The following is a 7500-nucleotide window of genomic DNA, read 5'->3' on the forward strand; positions in this document are numbered from 1 at the left end:
AACCTGTGTGACAAACGCTTTATCACTGGAAGGCCTTAAAACTAAAATAAGCTTTATTGATATAATAATTAATAAAAACCACTGAACCTTAAGGGAGGTGGATGGACTAAACAGACATACAATTACAGACAAAGACAAAAATACTAATCGTCAAAAAGACGAGATAAGAATTAGGGTAGGTTATCATTGGAAAAAGATATATTGATATGTATAGAGCACCAGTTTTTCCATATAAGAATAGTAACATGGACAGAAAATAGTGTCCGATTGGTGGCAGCCAATTTTCTATGCCAACATGTACAAATAATTATATCATCTGGACACTATGCTGACATTACGTGTCCAAGAGATGGAAAACATGCGAAAAAATCCCACGATTGTCAAGTCTGTGATATAATGCAATTATGGACTGTGCTTGTCACTTTTACCAATGATTTAACCCTTATTGCTTTACCATTGGGGTCTATGCATGACAATACTGAGTTGTGTTCAAAGACACTCTGATACTCTTTATTATTAATTAGCCACTGCTTGCATGTAAATCTACAGCAGTGGTACCAGGACGGTTAGATTTCAATCAAGACTACAGTTGTTATAATTGATTAGAACTGATAGGTCTGATCACCCATATTGTTCATAGGACTAACGCCTGATCGTCGACGCGTTTCCACAATGTCCCACTCCGTGGGGCACTGCTTCATCAGGACGAATATGATAAGTATTGATGGTAGTTGTCAGAAAATTATTGACAACAGGTTGTCGGTGACAACAATAAATAGGAACGAAGATTATATAGTTCGTTCCTATATTACTGTTCAATTATAGCTGTAATATCATGCAGCCTGCAGCAGGGGGCAGCAGAGCTTAGATAATTGTGATATTAAGAAGCACTGTTATGCCTAAATAACCCCTGATGCGATGAGGTGCCAGGAGGGCTGATAACTGTGAAGTATGGAACTAGTTGAAATTGCTTTACTGATACTGAACACATCACTAGCTAGCCACTACTAGAGCAACAGAGCCCAAACGGGCAGCACCTCATTTAGACAGACCTGGTAACTGTCTGTGCAAGTGCTGTTTATGTAGGATAGACACCACCTCTTGGGGAGGAGCAACAGGGTGCCCAGCCAATGAGATCAGTATACTGGGGATCCCGGAGTGTAATGAGACCTGACACAGATCATATGGTGTGTGATGATTACAAAGAGCGGCACACCACGTGACCGCCGGCACCAGAGGATGACGTGAGGTGCTTCCTCAAACTGACGTGAGGAACTCCCGATAGCCCAGCTGACTGTGGGGTAGGTGTGGCCATGATGACATTAGGTCACATGAGCGGGAGCCCCACGTGACCTCCGCACTGATGCGGAGCGCTGCCAGTGTTAGACATGTAAAATCAATGCCAGATAAGTACTACAAATGGAATAAGATGATATCGTTCTGCATTTAAGCAATAGCAGAACCAGCACAACGGTAAGATAACTACATAGGGTTCTTAAAGAAATAAATCTATTAAAACAAAACAAACAAGCATGATGATGTTTATTGATAAGGGCTATGCTATATTGTAACCCATGTTATGCCCACCATATTAGGTATAAAGACAACAAAAATGAACCTCATTGTCATTAGTCTGCAGTTATCGATATACAGAAACACAAGCAGATTACTACTATTGTTCAACCGTTGTAATTGACTCTTCAATGCATAAATAAACCATAAATGTAATTAATGCCAGAACACTGGTGCTGAAAAGGGATACGGTACATTTAAAGCAACATCTGTCCTCAGGAACAACAACCGGGACCAATTTACTTGGATATTAATTAGTAATGGACCATCAAGGTAAGTGATTTGCGTTCCACATATGATAATGGTGGACGCATTGTATGATTTTAATCCTAAAATGACTAAAACCATGCATCAATAACCACTAGTTCAAACCATATTGCCATATTTTTAACATTTGGGAAAAATTACTGGTATATGGGTTAAATACGTTCAAATGAACGAAACAAATGATATATTATCATTAAGGCCTTTAGGTGCTAGACAGTCCAGTTGGTCAATCCAAAACGCCTCTTTCTGCAATAATTTTTGATTCAAATCCCCTTTGCGACCATTATCGCGAATAATTTCAATGCCCCTGAATATAACTGATTCAGGCTGATCAGGGTGTTTCTCACGCATATGACACGACAAACTGGTGGATTCTTTCCTGTTGATGTTGCCAAGGTGCGCTAAAGTGCGTCGACGCAACTGCTGGATCGTTTTGCCCACGTAGTCCCTTGGGCAAGGGCATGTTGCCAGATAAACCACGTGCGTCGATCTGCAATTAATGAAATCACGGATGTTATAGGTTTTTCCCGTCGACGCACTTTGAAAATATTTTGTTGTTCTCATCAGAGGGCAAGCCTTACACCCATGGCAGCGATAAAAACCAACAGGACTACTAGTCGTAAGCCAGGTGGATAGAGTAGGTTTGATGTAGTGGCTCCGCATAAGACGATCCTTTAGACTCCTTCCCCTCCTATAGGTGATTGACGGGTGTGGTTGTAAATAACCCGCCAAATCAGGGTCGTCACGTAGAATATCCCAATACTTGGAGATGATATTCCTTACGTTTGTGGCCTCATCATCAAACGTACCAATTAGTCTTATGACGTTGTCTCCTTCATGTCCTGTTGTCTCTCTCAGCAGTTCGGTCCGTGTCAGATTAGTCGCTGCCTCACGTGCTTTATTCAAAACGTCCATCGGGTACCCTCTATTGGAAAATCTACGAGTTAAATCATCGGATTGCAAGCTGAATTCCTCCTCACTAGAGCAATTGCGCCTCATGCGTATATATTGACCCTTAGGAATACCATTTTTTAAGGGTCTTGGGTGGTGGCTCTGGTAGTGAAGAAAGTTATTTGTAGAAGTAGGTTTCCTGTATAGGGTAGTTGTTAATAATCCCGATTCAGTTTTTGATATTGAAAGATCCAAAAATGTCAAAGATTGACTTTGGATTTCAGACGTTAAGAAGAGGCCAAGTGGATTTGCATTCAATTCTTTAACAAAGCTGGAAAACTGGATGTCAGTCCCTGTCCATAGGATGAAAATATCATCAATATATCGCATCCACATGTCGATATATTGTGTCCACATGATATTAGTGTCGTTAAAGACGTACTTTTCCTCCCACCAGCCCAGGTACAGACACGCGTAATGGGGAGCACATGGGCTCCCCATCGCGGTCCCCCTGGACTGGTGGAAGTACTTTCGGTCGAACACAAAGTAATTGTGCTCCAAGATAAATTGTAGCAATTCAAGAACCATATCATTATGTTGGGAATAATGCAAGCCTCTCTGTTGTAAATAGAAATTGGCGGCCCGTAACCCACCCGAGTGGGGAATAGACGTGTAGAGCGCCTCGACATCGAGACTAGCTAAAAGTGTCGTGTCAGAGACGTGCAGATCTTGTAGGCGTCTTAACACGTCAGTCGTGTCTTGCACAAACGATGGCAGGGATTCCACAAATGGTTTCAAAATAACCTCAATATATTGGCTAGATGCCTGCGTGACGCTGTTGATGCCAGATACAATGGGGCGTCCTTTAAGTGGGGACACCCCCTTATGAATCTTAGGAATGCCGTAAAAAGTCGGTATCTGCGGGTTTTTAGGATACAGAAAATTAAATTCATTACGGCTAATAAGATTCTGATCAAGAACTCGTGACAATATTGTAAGAAGCTCGCCTTGAAAGGAGACAGTAGGATCAGAGTCAAGACGACCATAGGTGGTACTGTCGCTCAACAAAGACATACACATTTCTCTATAAGCGGAATCATCCATCACAACAAGATTTCCCCCCTTATCCGACTGTTTAATCACGATACTTTTATCGTTTTCGATTTGAAGTAAAGATTTTTTCTCAGAGCAACTGAGGTTTTGATGATGAAAACGTCTTCTACCGTCAGATAGAGTCTTTAATTCATCAGTTACCAGTCTTTCAAAAATATCAATATAGGGGGAATCATTGATGGGTGGCATGCTCGTATTTTTCGCCTTAAGAGAGGTAAAAGGACCATCTCCCGGTGATTTACTCGCTTCGCGCTCGAGTTCTTCAAGATCATTGAGGGCTTGTATGTCATTAACGTCTATTCCCAACTCGGTACTTTTCTTGCGGTTCTGAATTGCATAAAATTTCTTCCATTTTAATTTTCTTAAAAAAAGAGCAATATCTTTTTTCCAGATAAATGGATCATAACGACACGTTGGGACAAATGACAGGCCTTTGCTTAGAACTGATGTTTCGTCCAAAGAAAGGGGTCTAGAAGACAAATTAATGATTTGAAAGTCGTCTTGTCTAGATACCATAGGGCAATTAGTTTGGTCAAAGGTGGGAGAACAACGACTCGGTATATGCTCCATGACGGCAGTACACCGGGTTATTGTTGGTGAGGGGGTTTCCTGCGTTCTCGCATTAAGTAATGGTAGATGGGGGGACCTAAAAAACGGTCCGAAGGATCTTGGTAATTTCTACCACGACTTTTACCTCTACCACGATTCTGACCTCTCCCTCTCTGTTTGGGGAATTGATAAGATCTACTAGAGGCATCGCTTCCGGAGAGTTCACTTTCTGAGGAACTTAATTCTGATGTCGCGATTACTGCCGCGTCATATGCTTTATTATCGGAAAAATCCTTCATATCACGCTTAAACTGATAATGTTTTCTTTCCTTGAGATACGAAGTGTATTTCTCTACAGTAGATTTGAGAATTTTTTCTTTTTTCTCAAATTCTTCATCAACAGAGAATTTTTTTATTTGAATAATGGCCTCATCAAGAATTTTGGTGTTATTTTCATGAATGTTTTTTTCCTCTTGTAGTAGTAGCCTCATGAATTTGAAAGAGCTCTCAGATGCCTCCTGTTCCCAGATTTTCATAAACGCGGGAGTTCGCATTTTTAACGGTGGTAGGGTATTGATTCTCAAGCCTCTAGGAATAATTTTGTTATCCAAATATTTGGTGAGCCCCTGAATCTCCCACCACGACCGGATGAATTCTTTGTAAGTTGCTGTTAGGTTTTTAAATGCATGGTTTATAGATATTTGATCGGAATTGGATAAATTCTCATTCGAAAAGACCATATTGGCCTCTAATAGCCAGGGTGTCGTGTCGACACCACCTGAAAGAAAACTCGCCATTGGTATCAAACAAATCACTGTGGCAATAAGGCTCTTGAGCAAATATGACCTTATCACTGGAAGGCCTTAAAACTAAAATAAGCTTTATTGATATAATAATTAATAAAAACCACTGAACCTTAAGGGAGGTGGATGGACTAAACAGACATACAATTACAGACAAAGACAAAAATACTAATCGTCAAAAAGACGAGATAAGAATTAGGGTAGGTTATCATTGGAAAAAGATATATTGATATGTATAGAGCACCAGTTTTTCCATATAAGAATAGTAACATGGACAGAAAATAGTGTCCGATTGGTGGCAGCCAATTTTCTATGCCAACATGTACAAATAATTATATCATCTGGACACTATGCTGACATTACGTGTCCAAGAGATGGAAAACATGCGAAAAAATCCCACGATTGTCAAGTCTGTGATATAATGCAATTATGGACTGTGCTTGTCACTTTTACCAATGATTTAACCCTTATTGCTTTACCATTGGGGTCTATGCATGACAATACTGAGTTGTGTTCAAAGACACTCTGATACTCTTTATTATTAATTAGCCACTGCTTGCATGTAAATCTACAGCAGTGGTACCAGGACGGTTAGATTTCAATCAAGACTACAGTTGTTATAATTGATTAGAACTGATAGGTCTGATCACCCATATTGTTCATAGGACTAACGCCTGATCGTCGACGCGTTTCCACAATGTCCCACTCCGTGGGGCACTGCTTCATCAGGACGAATATGATAAGTATTGATGGTAGTTGTCAGAAAATTATTGACAACAGGTTGTCGGTGACAACAATAAATAGGAACGAAGATTATATAGTTCGTTCCTATATTACTGTTCAATTATAGCTGTAATATCATGCAGCCTGCAGCAGGGGGCAGCAGAGCTTAGATAATTGTGATATTAAGAAGCACTGTTATGCCTAAATAACCCCTGATGCGATGAGGTGCCAGGAGGGCTGATAACTGTGAAGTATGGAACTAGTTGAAATTGCTTTACTGATACTGAACACATCACTAGCTAGCCACTACTAGAGCAACAGAGCCCAAACGGGCAGCACCTCATTTAGACAGACCTGGTAACTGTCTGTGCAAGTGCTGTTTATGTAGGATAGACACCACCTCTTGGGGAGGAGCAACAGGGTGCCCAGCCAATGAGATCAGTATACTGGGGATCCCGGAGTGTAATGAGACCTGACACAGATCATATGGTGTGTGATGATTACAAAGAGCGGCACACCACGTGACCGCCGGCACCAGAGGATGACGTGAGGTGCTTCCTCAAACTGACGTGAGGAACTCCCGATAGCCCAGCTGACTGTGGGGTAGGTGTGGCCATGATGACATTAGGTCACATGAGCGGGAGCCCCACGTGACCTCCGCACTGATGCGGAGCGCTGCCAGTGTTAGACATGTAAAATCAATGCCAGATAAGTACTACAAATGGAATAAGATGATATCGTTCTGCATTTAAGCAATAGCAGAACCAGCACAACGGTAAGATAACTACATAGGGTTCTTAAAGAAATAAATCTATTAAAACAAAACAAACAAGCATGATGATGTTTATTGATAAGGGCTATGCTATATTGTAACCCATGTTATGCCCACCATATTAGGTATAAAGACAACAAAAATGAACCTCATTGTCATTAGTCTGCAGTTATCGATATACAGAAACACAAGCAGATTACTACTATTGTTCAACCGTTGTAATTGACTCTTCAATGCATAAATAAACCATAAATGTAATTAATGCCAGAACACTGGTGCTGAAAAGGGATACGGTACATTTAAAGCAACATCTGTCCTCAGGAACAACAACCGGGACCAATTTACTTGGATATTAATTAGTAATGGACCATCAAGGTAAGTGATTTGCGTTCCACATATGATAATGGTGGACGCATTGTATGATTTTAATCCTAAGATGACTAAAACCATGCATCAATAACCACTAGTTCAAACCATATTGCCATATTTTTAACATTTGGGAAAAATTACTGGTATATGGGTTAAATACGTTCAAATGAACGAAACAAATGATATATTATCATTAAGGCCTTTAGGTGCTAGACAGTCCAGTTGGTCAATCCAAAACGCCTCTTTCTGCAATAATTTTTGATTCAAATCCCCTTTGCGACCATTATCGCGAATAATTTCAATGCCCCTGAATATAACTGATTCAGGCTGATCAGGGTGTTTCTCACGCATATGACACGACAAACTGGTGGATTCTTTCCTGTTGATGTTGCCAAGGTGCGCTAAAGTGCGTCGACGCAACTGCTGGATCGTTTTGCCCAC

Source organism: Eleutherodactylus coqui, chromosome 11 (genome assembly GCF_035609145.1).
Source record: "Eleutherodactylus coqui strain aEleCoq1 chromosome 11, aEleCoq1.hap1, whole genome shotgun sequence".
Lineage (NCBI taxonomy): Eukaryota > Metazoa > Chordata > Amphibia > Anura > Eleutherodactylidae > Eleutherodactylus > Eleutherodactylus coqui.